At 45.6% G+C, this 19,848-nt stretch overlaps 1 protein-coding gene across 1 annotated transcript in view; it reads right to left on the bottom strand.

Moving 5' to 3' along the window:
• The window catches only part of LOC127356151 (retinoic acid-induced protein 1), a 55,649-nt gene extending 37,872 nt beyond the window's left edge, over positions 1 to 17,777 (bottom strand). Inside the window, exon 1 of the mRNA XM_051387684.1 lies at positions 17,144 to 17,777. The gene's annotated coding sequence lies outside the window, so the exon portion shown is untranslated. The remainder of the gene's footprint in view (positions 1 to 17,143) is intronic.
• Between the last annotated feature and the right edge of the window lie 2,071 nt (positions 17,778 to 19,848).

Raw genomic sequence — 19,848 nt, 5'->3', positions numbered from 1 at the left:
TAACTTTTTAAGAAAGTAGAGGAGGCATAGTGCACGTATGTACGTGAACATGTGTCACCCTGTGTCTGTGTTTCTGGTTTCATGTGTGTGTCCCTGCATTTGTGTTTGGTTAAGGTGCACTGCAAAAGTTAGTAGTAGAGTATACATCTGTGTGTGTGTGTGTGTGTGCGCACGCGTGAGAGTTTGTGAGTGTGTGTGGAGAGGTGATAAGCACCTGAGCCCTGAGGCAGCCTTCAGATTTCCCCTCACGTCCTCGGTGAAATCAGCCCAATCACTGCACTGTCATCTGCCTGCCACCAGAGAGAGGCCTGCGCCGCATACTGACAAGCTCATTTGCCTAGCAGTGCGCGCACACACACACACACACATACATACACGTACATGCCCGTGCGCATGTGCACAACCACTCACTCTCACATACCCACAAGGCCTTCCACTTTCTCCCAAAATTGAGCTCAAACAAAACCACTGTGGGAGACATTTGTTTTTTTTTGTTTTCTTTTTGCCGGGGAGAGAAAATGTTTCCTTTTTGATTCATATCCAAATTGAAGTGTCATTGTTTAGGAGAGGGATGGGGCCTGGCTGCCAGCTGAACACTTTCACCCCGACCACATCATCAAATAACTTATTATTGTTCAGATAAATGCCCTGGCTTGAGTGAGTTGCATTAATAATGTATCTGTTGAGGGAGACAGAGAGAACGCTTTGCATTGATTTTAAACAATTGCTGTTATTCTGTTATTATGAAAGGTTCTAAAAGCCCTGAAAACCTTGTTTTTCTTACATGAACATGCAATTTTTCTGCCACTGTTTGAACAGTTTTGGTTATTTTACATGAGAGATTGATTAATTTGTCTAATTCTCCTTTCTGTTTTTCACTGGTTTGAAGTGGACTGTCCAATATTTCAGTTCACCAATCACAGTTTTGCAACATTTGAATCAAAGTTTCAAATACAGTTTTGGGGTTGTTTGAGGAAACCACACCCACACAGTCCTAAAGAAGCATTTTGGAGTTTTTGAGTGTTCATCAGAAGTGAGAACCAAGAATGTTATTTTCCAAACGTTCACTTTAATTGCTGCTGAATATATAAGTGGCTAGAGCTGGTCAACCACTAATCAAAAGATTGGCAGATCGATCCCAGCTCCTCCCTCTGCACGTCAAAGTGTCCTACCCAAATTGCTCCTGATGCTGTACCAACGGTGTGTGAGTTTCTGTAGACACCTTGCAGGACAGCCTCCTACATCAGTTATGAATGTGTATAAATGCGACATGTAGTGTAAAGTGCTTCGACTGGTCAGAAGACCAGAGAGGTGCTATATAAGTGCAGTCCATTTACCATTTGTAGTACATTTTAAGATTTGATGCCAAGTATTCAGGGGGCTTCATTCGGGGCTTTAAAGAAATCCTAACAAAATCAAACCCCTATATGGTGCATGCACATTGCTTGTATGCACAGAAACTAAAACCATAAATGCTATAAACACATTCACATATTGCAGTAAACACAGACACTCTCCCTGCCCCCCTATGTACACACACATACACACACAGATTGGTGTGACATGTGCGTGACCTAAAAATGTCCCCAAAGCAACATACAGGGACAGACACAGGCACAGTGGGAGAGTAGCGCATTAACGACACACAACACTGTTTGCTAAGACTGAAGCAGGACGCGCGTGTGTGTGTGTGTGTGTGTATTCGGGTCTACGAGTTCACTGGTGTGCATGTGCGAGAAAAAGAAAACATAGCGAATGTATTAATTCTGCATGTGTTCGTGTTCTCTGTGTGTCTCTGTGCATGCATGGTGGCAGAAGCCACACAGAGTGCTGTTCTTCTGTCAGTGCGATTAGAGGGCTGCACAAACATGGTGCGAGGGGAGAGAGAGATGGGGAAGCAGGGAAGGGGGGTCTTTAAGGGAAAGCGAGGGAGGTGAGGGAGTCTTCAAAGAGAGGCCAGGTAGTGGACACATGCTGTATGTCTCTCTAACTCTCTCTCTCTTACTCTAACACACACACAGAGACACACACACACACACACACACACACACACACACACACACACACACACACACACACACACACACACACACACACAGACAGACAGACATACCCAAGGGTACAGTGAGGTCATTTTAGCCCTGACCAAATCTCATCTCATGCCACTGTCAAAGTTTCAGTTTCACATGAGCACAACATTCATACACACACACACACACACACACACACGCACACACACACATTTCACCTTGTCTCTCCTTCTTAACCCCAAAGGAGGCCGTTGTGTGTGTGTGTGTGTGTGTGTGTGCGAGAGCGTCCTGTGTGCGTGCCTCTGTGTTTGAGGAGAGGTTTCCATGACAACAACAGCACCGGCAACCCCCATGGGCTCATTTACATATTCAAGTGCAACAGTGTAGTTGAATTAAAGCCGGAAATTGAATGGCTCAATCAATAGAGTGGTTTGGAGGGGAGGTGATGGATGGATGGAAGGAATGACAGAAGGAGGAGAAGGAGTGAAAGGACGGGGGAGTGTTAGCTGATAGGAAAGGGGGGGTATAAAGATGATGCAATTGGCCATAATTTTCTGTATATGTGTGTGTGTATGTGGGCCCCCCTTTTTTTGGATGACCCATTTTTATTGTCCTCCAGTGGCTAAAAGGGACCTAAAATGGATTTTGCAAAAGAGAGAGAGTGAGTGTGTGTGTGTGTGTCTGTCTGTCTGTGTGTGTCCAACACTTCCATCTCCTCTCTACACACACATACATGCCCACTGCACACAGATACACATGTATGCAGTACATACATGAAATACAAAATCAAAGACAAATTGATTTAAAAGAGAAGAAAAGAAACAGACTAGAAGACAGAAATTGGCTAAAATTGGAGACGCATTAACCTTTCCTTTGTTCCAAGAAAGCATTTTAAACTCTAGTGCAATCTAGTCTCATCTAACCACAGGTTCAGCAATATGACAATATATGCCGTGAGATTATATGCTGATACAGAGTCTTTCATATTTCTGGCTGTAGTAGGTTTTTATGATCATGTTGCATCAGTGTTGATTTTTCGGGATAAACCAAAATTGACATTCCAATCTGGTCAATGCTGTTACTATAAATGGTTTCTCTTCTTGAATTTCACCAAAATGTACTGTATCACCTAGTACTATGATTTAAAATGCCATATATTATATATGTATATATATATATATAGTATTTGTTGTGGTTCTCAACCTGGGGTCACAAGATAAATCAGAGAGGTCGCCAGGAGACTAAAAGGACAGTTTTTTGCATTTTTTATTTTGTAAACAAAAGTTATTTTTACATTCCGTGTTACTCACTGAAATTTATGAAATGTGCCCTCCTAAGTGCCTTCTCTCTCCTCCTTCCTGCAGTGTTAACAGTGTGCAGCCACACAGTCCACTAACGTCTACAATGACTGACACCCACCAAAACAGAGTCAATGTTAGCTGGCTTGATAACAAGGAAAAAATTCTAGCTAGCTCCTGTAGCAAAATACTGTCTTGAGGATAACGTGAGCTAATTCATCCAGACTCTGTTGGCCAGACTCAGCCCTGTCGGCTGCTTTGGCTGATACATTGACTGGTTTGCTGTTTGCAGGTTACTCTGCTTGCTGACGCTGTGAGTGGCTGGCACTGGATAATGTTATTCAACGTGGCTGGGTTGCAGCTGGATGCCTAACCCTTAGCTTGCTTGCTCAATAACATCTGTATCAAAATATAATCTGAGTGGATTTGGCTAACATTAACTCGCAAAATGACTTACGTTGACTTATGTATTCAAGTTATGCGTTATGAAAGTGTCGATTTTAGCCAACAATAGATTATGTGTAAGCAACAAGATGCTGACTGTAGTTCACTTATTGCCCACCGGTGTCACTATGGGATGATGATGGGTAATCATCCATATCATACTGCATACTGTCATGTAAACAAATATAATCCTGGTAAGTCTGTTCTAGGCCACTTTTCAGCTCTCTTAAAGCTCTCAGTGAACTTAGTAAACATGGTCATTCACAGAAATATTATAAGTTCACCCAGGCTCTGGCTTTTGCAATGACTACCGTCTCACTTTGGTGATAAAGGAATCAAAGCTACCATAATTCTGTACTGATCTCGTAAAACATGGAAACCAGTAATCATCATCTGCATCACATGTGCCCCGACAAAGCTCTCTTCTGCTGACCGCACAGATACAGCGGGGACACGATACCCGTGGCCCACTTTCTCAAAGGCAAAAACCTACTCTTTCTCCTTTAAGGCCAAGCATTGGCATGCAACGGGGAAAGTGGATCAATCAGGTTTTATTATGACGAGTGAGTTAGTGTAGGTGTGGAGAGAAGCAAATGGCACTACATTATGCTGCGCAATAACTTTTCATAACGGGAGGCAGCCGCAAGAGGCTAGCAGCACAAGATGTTTACATAAACAGAAAGGGGAGAATGCTGACTGTGTAGATTTGGCGGTGTGTGCGTGTGTGGGTGGGTGTGTGCATGTTGCAATATTACAATATGTTTGTGCTATATAAAAATTAGTTGTGTTTGCTGGTGTTTTTTACATAACCAGTGTGTGTTAATATGTGTCTCTCTGAGTGTAGATGTTAACAGATGTGTGTGCGTACCGCCGTCTGATTTTGGTGCAGTGGCGTAACGGTATGCCGGACTGAGGACGAGACTATTATCAGCAGTTGCTGTGACAATGGAGCCCCAGTGGTCACAGGGACAGAGGAGTACGAGGGGAGGAGGAGGAGGAGGAGTAAGAGAGATGGGGGAGGGGGTAAAGTCTGCTGGAGGAATCAGTGATGGGGAAAATGGATGGAGGGGAGGAGAGGGGGTAGGGGGGGCACTAATGGCCCGAAGACACAGCTGGCTGCAGACACCCAAGGACAGAGAGACCGAAAGAGTGAGAGACAGACAGAGAGAGAGAGAGAGAGAGAGTGAGAGACGGTGGGGGGTGTAAAGATGATAAAAATAGAGGGGGAGAGAAAGAGAGAGCGCAAGAGAGGCGTCTCGTCATCGCCACAGACGAGGGAGGGAGTGAGGGGAAGGTTATTTTCTTGTCATGCCTTTTGCATCTGTTCGCCCACCATGGCGAACGGATACACACTACAAACACAAACACACACACACAAACAAACACACGGACGCTGCTGCCATGCATGTCAATGAATTATCCATGGAACAATGGCAGCTCTTCACATTAATGAACATAAACGAAGGGACAAAGATAGAGGGCTGAGGCTAAAACAGCATGAAATTCTCTTCAGTTGATTGCCTTCAGTTGCAAACATTCGTGACAATAATTACCATTTGATTAGAGGATCTGCAATTATCCGTCAATATTTCCTTTGATGATGTATATGAAAGGTCATCAGATGACATCATCTACAGCCCAAAATACTACATAATGTTGCTTGACTGTTCAGCGAGTAAACTCACTAATCAGTAGAGTGCCCATATCTCAGTATTTCCTACCTATAACCCCCGGATCCTCTCAACATTAGCACCTCAGCTGTTAACCTTGACGATGACATTATGCACGCTGAATATATTAACGGGGAAAAGGTGTGTGTGTCTATGCGCAAGCGTGTGGCTGCTTGAATGAGACAGAAATATGCAATCATGCGTCATCCCGAAAGTGAGATAGAGGGGCGGAGAAGGGAAGAGTGATAAAAAAGAACAGACCCAATAATGAAGTGTAATGGGGGTGAGGGTAGCATGCTGAAAAGGGAGAAGATTGGTGTTAGACTAGCAGATGTGAGCTGAAGATGGAAATAAGGCGGAAGGGGAAAAAGAGAGGAAAGGAGAAGAGAAAGAGGAGAGAAGAGGGAGGGAGGAGGTATAGGATGTTGACGGAGCAGCAGAGAGAATGATGGAAAGACTGAAGCAGGGAGTTGAGACACACTGGAAGAGAGAGAGAGAGAGAGAAAGAGAGAGAGAGAGATAGACTGTATACACCAGTGAGGGGAAGAGAGTGGGGGAAAAAAGGCAGAGGAAGAGCATAAAAGGTTAAAGAAAGGGGAGCTGGGGAGAGAAAGATGGGTAGCGGAAGAGGCAGTGAGAAACAGTGAAAGATGGAGGCACTGAGGGAGAAGATAAAGAGAATGAGATGGGGGTAACTCAAAGGAGGAAGGGAGGAGGCTGCAAAGCAGAATGCTATGTTGAAAGATGAAGCTGAAGAGGCGATATAGAGAGAGATTGAGAGAAATGTAAAGGGAGGAAGGGAGAGTGTGTGAGAGGAGATGTCAGCAGAGGCAGAGGGACATGTGGACAGATGGGAAGGTATCCAATTTCTCTCCCTTGTGAGAGGGTGCTGCCTTCAGAAAGTCGCAACAAAATAAAAACAAAAACCATGAGAAATATTCTGTATTTTTCTTAGTGTCAACAAATTTCCAAGACCCAAACCAACAATGTTGGACCAGTCCGTAGGATTTAGTGGCTTTACTAGCAGTGCCCGGAAATGAGAACAGGCTGTACGTAGGAGAAACTACGGTGGCCACGAAATTCGTAAAAAAAGAGAGGAAGTCCCTATCTACAGCCAGTGTGTCTCTGTTTTGTTCTGAGCTACTGTAGAAACATGGCGGTTCAACATGGTGGACACCATGGAAGGCAACCTGTGGCGTAAACAAAATTCCTCTATTAAGGTCATTATACACTAATGAAAATATACTTGAATATTATATTCTGTTCCTAAATGTTACACACTGGACCTTTAATACTTTTGCTTTATTCAGTGTCAGAAGATTTGGAAGGATGGGACAATCTCCCGTTTTTCAATCATTTACAGTCTAAACAAACTTGACATTTGGATGTTCTCCACCATGTCTCAGCCAATTTGTGCCCCAAACCAAAAGAAGGCTACATAATTTCCTAAACATCTGGGCGCTGTTGTTATGAGCAAATGTTACGAAAAAGCAAGGAAAGAGCACATTTGTCAGGGACTATTTTTAGCAGTGGTATTGAGTGTAGTGAGTATTCACTGCAACAGTACAGTGTATCGTACATTGTTGTGAAGGAACTTCATCACTGTGGCTCACTGATGTGTTTCAATAGTCTCAGACAACATTGGAGCTCTATGGCACTGAGGAATAAGCTACATACACACACAACACTTGTTAGTAGGATCAATTAATTGTTGGTTTTGGTCTTTTAATGAGATTAGTTGACATTAACAAAAATACAGACTATTGCCAACCTTGTCCTTTAAATCCTGCACTTCCTCATTTGTGCTCCAGTTTGTGTGAAGGCTCACTATGTGGTTTTATTGTGTGTGTGTGTGTGTGTGTGTGTGTGTGTGTGCGTGTGCGTGCGTGTGTTGGTGAGTGTCAAACCACATAAATAAATGTGGCCACAGAGATAGCCCAGGGTTTTGTTGACTGCTCTGATGCTTAAATGTGTGCTGTGGCTTCTCCCAGCAAAACTTGTGACTCACTCTCTGATACAAACTAACATGCTAAAAGCAACACTGGGTCAACTTATTCTTTAATGCTGGGGGAAAAACTGCTTAGGTAGCTGTGAATTGTTGCCAGCCTTAGCTCATTCCACCACCCAGATGACTAGGCTAGTTGTTTTTCAGGAAGATCGATGGGTGCGAGAGTGTTAGATGGCGCTTCATGCTAATAACATTGACACAGATTTTGATATTAGCCAGCTAGGCTAATGCATTCTAATGCATTCCCAGCTGCTTGTCTGTTATCCAGACAGGATAAGTGTGTAGCATCCTGTCTGACTCACGAAATCTCATTACAGATCTCTCCGGCCGTACAAACCACTGTCACTGGCCCCCCTCCCTCCATCCATCCATCCTTTACTCCATCCCTCGCTTGTCTCATCCATCTCTCTCTGTGCTCCTTGCCCCTCTTCTATCCTGGTCTTTTTAGTATGCATTGCTATGTAGCTTATGGCTGCAGGTAAGAGTCGATGCTTATGCATGAGCCCTAGTATATATGTGTGTGTGTGTGTGTGTGTGTGTGTGTGTGTGTGTGTGTGTGTGCGCGTATGTGTGTGTGTTTGTCGGCATGAGTTAGTGAGCATGCATGTGTCGGAAAAAGAGTGTGTATGCATGTAAATCCAGGCTTGTGTGAGTGTGTTCCTCCACCGGAGGAGACACGGTTGAGTGAATGGAACTTGATCTTGATTTTGCTTGCATGCACATGCATGCAGTCACAAACATGAGAGCAAATGCAAGCTCACACAGACACACACTGAGAACCCACACTTGTACACACTGAGCGTTATATTGTGGCGTTACAGATGGCTTCTCCGCAGCCCAGCTGTGCTTTGCGCATTTTTTCCTGTGTGCGTGTGTGTTTTTGATGGTGTGTATATATGCGTGCATGTGTGTGATTGATTACTATTCTTACTCTCTCCCAGGTGCTTCTACTATTCAGCAGCCTTCACTCTCCCCCCCTTTCTTTCTTTTTCCTCCCCTTCTTTTGTGTATAGGCTCAACACACATGGTTTTATCCCCACAAAAGAGATGATAGGTATAATAAAGTGATATTAAAGCACAGAATTGCCTGGCAGCTCCATTCTCCACATTCATTATGTTTTGCTCACCGTGGCGGAAATACATCCTAACAAGTGAGATAATTGATGATATCAAATTATAATTTAATTTCAAATTTTGGCTCAGGCTTATCCCTCATCTCAGCCTCAGGTGACTTTGTGTTTTGTCAGAGCGTGTGTGTGTGTGTGTGTGTGTGTGTGTGTGTGTGCTCTGATCCTAGCTACCATGGCTACGGCTTGGTCAGTCGATAGACATCTGAGTGAGAGGTCATTAGCATGTCCCTCATGTTTTCTCTGCATGAGAACATTAGCAATTAGCCAGATCCCGACTACACGCCTGCTCGCCCTCCTGTGTGACTGAACAGCACACCTTGGGACGTAGCTATCATCTAGATCACAAGCCAACATGAAGTCTAGCTCTGACGTCTGTGCCATGATTGTTTGTATTCTTTTCACTTGGTGTTTTGTTCTTTGTCTGGAAGAGTTCGGTTGATTTAACACAGCTCACCGTGTTAGTGGTGTGCTGGTGGGCCCAGTTTCTGAGGGCTTTTTTTTAGTTTTGTGCCAAACCTTGACTGTTAGTTGTTAGCGTTTGACGTGTGTGTTTGACGTCTGAGGTGTATGTGTGTTTATGCGTGTATATGTGTGTGTGGGTGCATATGTGTGTGTGTGTGTGTATCCAAGGTGATGGGCCAGCTCTGACAATAACACTCTGATAAAAAAAATCTCCCCTGCCCCCGCACTACACCCACCTCCGCAATGCCGCAACCTCTTTCTCAGAGAGACACAGAGAGAGAAGAGAGGAGGAAAGCAAACAGAAAGGGAGAGAGAGAGAGAGAGATAAGAGAAGGAAAGCAAACAGAGAGAGAACAGGGGATGAAAAGTGGAGAGACACAGAGCAGCAAACAAAAATAGCGATGGAGGAAAAGAAAAAGTAGGAAAACAAACTGAAGGAGCGTCAAACAGACAGAGCAGCTCCATTATCACACTGAACGCTGCTTTAGACTTTGTCTGCCATCCACATACCAATGCACATTGTTAAATCCCCCCCTCCAGCCACCAGCCCTCCTATCACCACAGCAACGCCCCATTGTCTGCGCCCGTCAGCATGCCAGCGTGCCCACCATACCCAGGTTTGGCATCGGGCCTGTACCCACTTTCAGATCGCACACGCAGAGTGGCGTTCATTCACTTCACTGCCTGCCTGCCTGGCTGGCTGACTGTGTGGCACTGGTTGCTATGGAAGCTAATTCACAGGCAGAGAACTCACTTTGTGTCCATAACACAGAGGCAGTCAAGCAAAACATACACACGCATGCAGGCACGCACACATACATGCAAGCGGACACACACATGCAACCTAGCAACAGCACTGAGTATGGGGTATAGTTAATGTACTCAGTGGGGGACTCGAGAGGGGATGCAGCGATTTTCTACATTCTACATGGTTCCTCCTGCAGAATCATTCACATTGCCATCATTGAAGTGAAGATTTAGCAGTACTGAGCTGTAATTGGTAAACGACACTACGGGTCAAAGTTCACAGAAAGATGATTATTTATGTGTAGGAGGAATGTTTCTGCACTCGAGCCATGCAGCCCACTGACCTTGTACCTGCCAGGTGGATGGATGCGTGCACTTCAGCTCGTATTCCTCAGTTACACATGTGTTCACCAGCATGTGGGGGACTGAAGAGGTTTAGCAACATCACTTCATAATGAATTCAAAAATGGAAATAAGTGTTTTTACGTAGAGTTACGATACAGTAAAATGCAGTATTGGGTATTGGCGAGTACACCGGTCTGTGCACTGATCCGATACCACAAAATGTATTACGTCCTGAAACGGGACCCTGCTACTTCCCAACAGTGTCCCATTTGCCTGTGTGTGTGTGTGTGTGTGTGTGTGTGTGTGTGTGTGCCTTTAACTTACCCTCTAATTAAAGTTAATGTAAAGTTGTGTGCATGTGTGTATGTTCACGCCTGGCGTTATATGATGGGTAAAATTCTGTCAGGCAGAGAGGCAGCCAGTTATGCCTTAAGCGCTTTCCCCAGAGAGCCTCTTCTATTCTAACCCACATCCGCCGACAAAGCGCAGCATAGATGGCACCCACCTACCCGCCCACACAAATATATTCACATGTGCACTAATACACTCAACAACTTAACATGCATACATTCACACCCTTCACTCCTGCACTCATTTCTGACTCCCAGTGTACTCACACAAACACCCCATGTTCTGTTTTTTTAATGCAATACAGCTCAATTGGGGTCATGGGGTTCTTCTTCAGTGGTGTTTTATCATTACTGAGGTGACATCATTATAGCAATAATATAAGCGGCATAACTGTCAAAAAACAAAAATGTGTTTACGTTTGTCCACAAATGGATGCGTATTCAGGATGTGACTATGATTAAGTAAATGTGTGAAAATGTGTGTTTTGTGTATTATATCATGGCTGAGGACGTGTTCTGTAACATTTCTCCCTCTTGGTTCCTCTCTCTGTCTCTCTCTGTCTCTGATCTCGCTTTTTTTCTCATTTCTCTCAGGATTATGTAACTCCAGCAGCTGTTTGAAGGCACAGGAGGGGGGCGTGGGTAGATGGGTAGAAAACTTTTCGAAGTGCTGTTGTTGCTGCGTGATCAGAACACAGGAGAGACACCAGTGACAGTTTCTGGTTCCAGTACGATTCTTGACAATTGCCTGGTCCCATCACACACCTCCTGTGCGCGCTAATGGTTGCTATTTCCGCCTCTCCGTTTCTCCTCTCTCACACACAAACGCACACAAAAACAATCTGCATCTTTTGACTTTTAGCTGATCCTCCATTTTGTTAAAATTTTCCATATTGCATTCTGTTTTTCAATCAGTTTTATTCTGTTCCCCCGATCTGGCTTTCTCTCCCTCTACAGCTCCCTGATCCCTACTTTGGCATCAATCGTTATTTGTTCCCCTAACCTCATCTTCTTCTTGTTTCCTCCATCTGCCTCTCTGCCCTTCTTCTTCACTCCTTTCAGTATGATTTTCATCTCTCCTCTCCCTTTGCCTCATTTGTTTCTTATCTCTCTTTCATTCTCTTTCTTTCTGGCAGACAGCTAAACAGCAGCGCGACAGGCTTTACTTAGCGAGGCGCTCATTTAGCTGAATGCACACACACATACACATATACACACTCAAGTTTCTTAAAGTGCACCCTAACTAAAATTACGGCCTTGCTTGCCGGTTACAGTGGTGAACAGCTGTGCAGGCGTATAAAACTTTGCCCTGCAATTGCACACTCACCCAAAAAACTTTAATAATAATAAGCATATATCATTCTCCATATGCTTTCAAAAGAGAAAATGCGAGTGAAGTCACTTTATTCAAGAGCAGAATCACTCCCCTCCTTGCTGATGCTGAGTGAAAGCCCTGATTATGCATTTCTTCAGCGTCACTGGTGCACATATACACAGCCCTTCGAGTCTGTGGAGTGAACTAATAACACATACCTGTGTGTGTTATTTCTCACTGGAGCACATGTGCGATTTTTGGTTGGAATATTTACAGGTGTATTCTGCTGTTTCCACAGAAAGCATCCGCTCACAGTTACATATGAAGTGTTGCGCACATACACATATTAGTATGGATGGATGTGTAAACACTGATATTTTGCAAACATGATATATTTGTCTCTAATGAGGCACGTTTTATCAAATGCTCATCAGTGATGAAAGATGCCCCCTGCCATACCCTACCCGTCCCCTTCATCTATCAAGACCATTGTTGCAAAGCTGTGTTTTGTTGCTGTAATGCTGGGATGGGAGGATGGAGTGCGGGAAGAGAAGAGAAGAGAAGAGAAGAGTGAGGAAGGAAGGAGAGGACAGATGATGAGAGAAGGAAGAGGATGAGAGACATGAAGGACAGTTGATGAACTGCACAGAGCTGGACGGCAGCCAAATCCTTTTAATGAGCAAAGTGCTGCACCCAACACCTCACACCTAATTACACACACACACACACACACACACACACACACACACACACACACACACACACACACACACACACACACACACACACACAAACACACACACACACACACACACACACACACGCAAGCACACACACTCTTGAAGGAACCTTATTTTTGCCTTCCCCTCTCTGCAGCATCCCACCATCCAGCACTAAGTACTCCCTCCAGATCAAACAAGCAGCACACAGTAACCAGCATACAGATGAGCCTTTCCCCATCCCTCTTCCTCTCTACCCCCCTCCTTACGTTCTCTCTCTCTCTCTCTCTCTCTCTCTCATCACAACCTCTGTCTTCTTTCCCCTGCAGTAACCCCTTGCTCTTCCTCTCCACCATCCCCCCTCTCCCTCCCCCCCCACCTCCATCTCTCTCTCTCTCTCTCTCTCTCTCCCCCCCTCTCTCTGATGTTCCCCACTCTCACGGAAGGAAATACATCAGCCCTCACTAGACAAACACACTGCACTGACACTGTCCTGGATAGTCCAATAAAAACATATTACCTGCAAACTGCATTAGGCCCAAGTGCAGACACTCACAAATACAGACATGTATGAACACACACGCACACACACACACACACACACACACACACACACACACACACACACACACACACAGAGATGTGAGGAGGTACTGTGTGTAATCAGATCTAGGTTAGCAGCCATGGTATACTGTTCACTGGAACAGCATGTACCCATCCGCTCACACTGTACTCAAGCTGAGCTCCTGGAAATACACAATGTGTGTGTGTGTGTGTGTGTGTGTGTGTGTGTGTGTGTGTGTGTGTGTGTGAGAGAGAGTTAGGTTGTATAATGCACATGAAGACGGAGCCTTCAGTATTTACACTTGTGTGTGTGTGTGTGTGTACATTCAGGGATGCTAGAGAAAGATGAAACAGAAGAATTAGTATTTGTATTCTGTGTTGTCTGTTTATATTTGTATTAGGGTTAGGGAGTGACATCACGTTGCAGACCATGTGTTTATGGCAAAAGCTTTTAACCTTTAAACAAAAAAAAAAAAGTGGTATGCCACCAGAATGTGTGTTATTTCTCACAAACACGTAAATCATAGTGGGATTATCCAAATTATACCACGAATGGAGCCTTTCTGCTGACTTTATGTTAGGGCAAACATCTTAAACTTCAACCTCTAGCTTTCATTTGGAACAACAATAAGGCCTCTACATCAAGTCATGCTGTTATCTGAAAATATTGCCCAGTGAGTTAAAGTTAACTGAATATCAAAACATGTACAAGCAAGCCTGGATCACCAACTGGGCAACCGACTGGGGGGCCACAGATTCTCAGGGAGAGTCTACAGGGTTATTCAGTGTGGCAGTTACTTGAAATTGTGTGGTAATATGCATGACAAAAGCACAATGGTAAAAGCCCTGAAATGGCTCCTGAATTTTTGCTGGCAGGTTAACTCGGCCCTGTGTACGACAAGTATATGTGTTGTGCTCATGCCAAGCTGCCACGGTGCTCTTGAATCATAAAGTTATAGTGGACCTCAACAAAATCTATAAGGAACGAATCAGTTGAGATACAGCAATGATTTCAGGGAAGACTTGCTACTATTTATAAAAGGAAACAGGGATTGTCATTGAACGTGAATACAAATGGCATGCGATGAGTCATAGGTGGAGTGTCCACATTCATTAGCAGCTGACTGTTTATGTGTGTGTGTGTGTGTGTGTGCTTTTAATGACTGTGCTGTGGTCCGGTTGCTCCCCATACAGCCCTGCTTGTGTTCGTGGCCCTTCTCTTTAATGAGGGACAAACATTCCCTCTCTCTCCGTCTCTCTCTCTGTCTGCCTAATAACCCCCCACAGTAAATAACCATGAGCCTCCGGGGCAATTAGGTGGGCACTTGGGGCTTATAGTGCGGTGCTCATAAACGCACACACATTCAATGACACACACACACACACACACACACACAAAAGTACAGCGATTTAGTTAAAAATGGCTTTAGAATAATTGAGGAATTGGATATAAACAAAGGGGCAGATCAATGTGGGGGCAGAAAGATTAAAAGAGGGAAAAACTTAGAGAAAAGAGGACCACTCAGTGTTTTAAGTGTCAAACATTGATCTTGCTTCGTCCTCGTCCTCCTTATCTGACTTTAATTTGTGCTGTTGTTCATCTGTCTATCATTTTGTCTGTTTTGTCAGTCATTTCTCCTCCTCTCCTGGACCTCATATATTTTGTTTTGGTCAGACACTGAGAGACAAAAAGAGGAAGGAAGGAAGGAAGAGGAATAGAAAGCAAGAGAAAGTGAGAGACACAGAGGGGAGCTTTCACCTTTCATTTCACCACGGCAGTGAGTTGCCAATTTCAGCATGCCCTTTGCTGACCATCAGACACACACACACACACACACACACACACACACACACACACACACACACACACACACACACACAGACTGAAACCTGTTCTCTACACGCCTCCCAATCTCCATGATAATCAGCTTCCTTTCATTGTGTTGCATCATGCAGGAAACACACTGTTGGTCTGAATGTGTGTGCGTGTGTGAAGGAGAAAAAGTCAGAGGAAAAGGAGAGCAGACTCTTAGTGTGTGTGTGTGTGCGTGTGTTTGTGCACGCACCAGCCCCTTGTCTCTGTAGCAGCAATTGTGTATTCGAGGTACATTGCCTTGCCATGCCATACTGTGCCAAGCCAGTGGGCTTGCTCTTGTCGTTATCTATTTCTTTTTGACTACAGAAATATTGCTTTTACACACACGCAAGCAGATATACAAGACACACACACACACACACACACACACAAAACCAGGGATGTAAACTAAAAAACATCTTCACGAAAATATTTACATACATACTGTAGGTATTTTTGTAAGAAACGTTTCCAGGCTGTTTATGCAAACATATAGGCACACACACACACACACACACACACACACACACACACACACACTGTTTGCAGTGCAGATGTTTACGTGTTGATGGCGGTCATGTCACTGCATTGCTATAGGGGATCAGCCTCTCATCTTCCATTCATATATTCGTCCTTCCCTTCACCCATCACTCTTGCTCTCCTGCTCTATCATTCTCTCATTTTTACTCTTCTGCGCACACTGTCACTATCTTTCTAGGCACACACACACACACACACACACACACACACCACCATTCTCTCTATCTCACCTCTGTTTTCTCTCTCTGACACCTCTCTACACCCTCTCTGTGTTATCTCTGTCGTTACCCCCTCCTCCCTGTTGCGCTCTCTCTCTCTCTCTCTCCCACCCATATACACAAACAGACCCACACACACACACACACACACACACACACAAACACATATTGCCGTGTCTGTCTCCACCTCCCTCTTTGCTTTTTTTAACTTTTCCTCTCTCTCTCTCTCTCTCTCTCTCTCTCTCTCTGTTGCACCTCCCTCCCTCTGCCTCCTTTCCACCTCCCTCTCTCCCTCCCTCCCTCTCTATCCATCTCTCTCTCATCCTCTCTCCCTCTCCTTGGGGGGAGCAAGGCTGTTGGTAGCATCAGTTTCAGTCAGCAGTGACACTGCAGTCTCAGTGCATCTTTTAATGGCACACTGTAGTAAAGCCGCCTCTGAAGTGACGCACACGCTCGCACTCTCTCTCTCTCTCTCTCTCTCTCTCTCTCTCTCTCTCTCACACACACAGACACACACACACAGACACACACACACACAGGACCAATGTGCATCTATAACATATAACATGAATCTCGGGTCAGCACATATCAGGTAAAGTCATACTAAAAATAGCATGTGAGCTTGAACAGCAATATAGAAGATGCTCAGTATCCCGTTATTGATCAGATTTTTTGACAACGCACCACTTTCTATTCCTCATACAGCACAGAATACAAAATAGAGTAGTACATATAGAGTAATGGATCCATATACCACAAGTAAACATAGATTAGAAGGACCAGAATCTATCTTCGTCACTGGTTTCATAAGATTAGTTTGTGAGTGTGTGTGCGTATGTATTTCAGATTCCTCCTTATGCAATAGGCAGAGTAAACAGCGTGCTATGACACATCATGGCTCTGACATAGCGCCCTGTTATAGCACTACGTAACACATCCTAAGACTCAGGATGCTGAACGCAGCAAGGGAGGAAAAAAACAAACAAACCACAGACAAACAGAGAGGCTGCAGCTCATATTTCCCCTGCAGGTTCCTCCAATGTGTTTTTGCAGGCAGATACAGTATTTGTACTCATTTTTTCTGCCTGCTGTTTGGACAGATGCTGGTTGGAAAACAGGGTTGAGGCAGGTGTCTTGAGTGTTAGGAGTGTGTGTTTGTGTGTGTGGGAGGCGAATGTTCTTCCCCTATGAAAAGCACCCAGCGAATGAAAATAGAATGCAATCCCATGAGGGACCCTGCTGTCCTCTATTCAGCATGCACACACACACACACACACACACACACACACACACACAGAAAGACGTACACATAGACAAACACAGACACACACACACACACACACACGCCCCCCTCTGCCATTACTCCTTGCTCTCACTTCCATCTGCACAGCAGTCCATCTCATATCCTGCTACAGAGGAGAAACAAATGACGAGGAAAAGCCTGGTACCTGTGTTAGGGGTCAGCCGTTCTCTCCTCCTTTTGTTGTCCCTCCAATCCCCCTCTTGTTCAGCTATTCTGAGCTGAGGCGAGCTGAGCTGAGCCGAGGCGAGCCGAGCGTACAGCGGCGAGGCTCAATCCTTTTACCCTGCGATGCTGAAAATGGCACCAGTATTCCCTGATAGCGGCAGCCTGCTTGTCTGCCTGCCTGCCTCTCTCTCTCTCTCTCTCTCTCTCTCTCTCTCTCTCTCTCTCTCTCTCTCCTGCTCTCTAGCTCACCTCCCTCCTCTGCTTGTCTGCTGCCATGTTGAGTGCATGCAGGGCGAGGGGCGGGCTGAAAGGAGGGGAGGGGGATGATGGTAGTGGTGGAGGAGAGAGTGAGGGGGACTCAGGGGGATAAGAAAGCAATTAGAAGACAGCCCCTCTTCCTTCCAGTCGGGAATGTATAATGGAATTAGCTTAGGGGGCGGAGGTGGTGGTGGGTGTTGGGCAGGGGGAAGAGGTGAGGAGGGTGGTGTTGGGGTGTTTCGTCCAGCAGCCTCTGCTGAGGAGTCTAGCAGCTTGTCCGACAGTCAACACGCACAAATGTGTGTGTGTGTGTGTGTGTGTGTGTGTGTGTGTGTGTGTGTGTGTCTGTGTGTGTGTCAGGGTTAGAGAGAGCTGAGGAGAGAGAGAGAGAGAGAGAGAGAGAGAGAGAGGGAGGGAGGAGAGGAGTGGTTGAGCTCTGGGACCACCTGCTCCTTGCCTCCCTCCCTCTCCCTCTCTCTCACTCTCTCTCTCCTTCGTGCACTCAGAAGCACCCGGCAGGAGAGAGAAAGGGCGAGCGGCAGCTTCAAAGCCCTTCTCTGTCTCAGGTTTGCACTCCCTCCCTCCCTCACTCACTTTCTCTCTCCCTCTGTCTTTCTCTGAGTGGGTGGCGAGGAAGCTGCATGTGTGTCTGGAAACACAACTGTGCGCATGTGCGCATGTGTGTGTGTGTGTGTGTGTGACATACTCTGAGTGTGTGTTTACTCATGTATGAAAAGCGATGACCAGAATTCCAGTGTGAAAGACAGCGATAGGAAGAGATGAGGGGGGGCCGCAGTGTGTTGCTGTGTTTATGAGGAAATTAGATAACAAAAGAAAGAGAAAGACAGAGTGTGTTTGTCCCTATGTGTAGGTGTGTGTTTGTGTGTGTGTGTGTGTGTGTGTGTGTGTGTGTGTGTGTGGAGAGAGAGAGAGAGAGAGAGAGAGAGAGAGAGTGAGTGGTCTTTTGATGGAGAGGGACTGAGCCAGCCTCTGCGTGGGGGAGATATGTGTATGCCTGTGTCTCTGATTGTGCCATGAATGAAAATAAGGAGGAAGGGAGGAGGAGGAGGAGGAGGGAGTGGGACTGTGACTCTCCTCCCATTCAGCCATCTCCTCCTCTCTGTCCTCTCCTCCTCTTCTTGAGTGACAGATGAGAGGCAGCTAGCAGCAGCTTTGCTCGGGCGCGCGTCAATAATGAGCCTCCTCTCCTTGTTTTTATTTGCTGTGTGGTGCAAAAGGAGCGCTTGTCGCAACGCACCGAGCCGCCTGAGCGCAGCCTATCTCGGTCATTCCGAATCTCCTCCTGTGCAGCCAAGGGTATTTCATCGGGTTTACAAGCGGCGCCCCCTTCCCTTCCTCCCCGTCGTATATGCAATGGCCCGTGATCGCTCCTGGCATGCAGACACACACACACACACACACACACACACACACACACACACGCGCTAGGATGGACAGATGCGTTGATGAGCGCAGCACACCAAACCCCGGCTGCTTTTTTTCTCCTTCTCACTTTCACAAACAAATTCGGGCATTGGCAGTCAGTCAGCGAGTCACGCACACACACACACACACACACACACACACACACACACACACACACACACACACACATGCGCGCAGTGGTTCAAGGGCAATTGATTTGGAGTTTAATTTCTCTCCCGGTGCTCTTGACGCAAAAGGATGCGCCTCCGTCTGACCTTGACGACAGACAGGGGGAGTTTTGTCTCTGTCGCCAGGCTCACTCTGAAGCCACTGGGGAGACACGCACACACACACACACACACACACACACACACACACACCCCTAGCATCTTCACCTGAAAACGTCAAAAACCTTACATGTACTATTATAAATGAACGCTTTCCATCTGCTTTCTAATTATAGCCAACATAAGGCTATTCCTAATTTTAGCTGCAGCCGCGAAATAGTGGCCTTTTAATAATTCATGAGTTCAGACACGGAGCCTGCTCCGACTGGCACGCTTTATTGCCAGGGTGTTGCTCAGCCGACTGAAAAACAAGGTGGACAGGCCTGGCTTTTCAGAGAGGGGACAGTGCATTGAAGTTCTCAGTAACGGTTCTGTGAAAACAATTAGACTCACCCTTTTTTTTTGAAGGAGAGGGGAAAAGTATGAAGATGTTACTCTGACCGAGAGTCGGCCTTTACCATGCTCGGTTTGAAACAGCCGGCCTAAAAAAAAAAAAAAAAGCAGAAAACCACATCAATCAAAGAAAAAAAAAAGACGAGTTGATGAGTATTTGGCAGTTTGGAGATCAGTACCACCAGATGCATGGAGCCAAGCCATGTACGTGATCGCGCCTATGTGCCTAAATGGTTTCGGTGAGCTATCCTCCCCGGGATGCATTTGTTTTGATCAATGTGGATCTGAGTGAAGCGTGATTTTGCCTACAGCGCTGACATCA

Source organism: Dicentrarchus labrax, unplaced genomic scaffold (assembly GCF_905237075.1).
Source record: "Dicentrarchus labrax unplaced genomic scaffold, dlabrax2021, whole genome shotgun sequence".
Taxonomy (NCBI): Eukaryota; Metazoa; Chordata; class Actinopteri; family Moronidae; genus Dicentrarchus; species Dicentrarchus labrax.
This window is presented reverse-complemented; position numbering and strand designations above follow the sequence as displayed.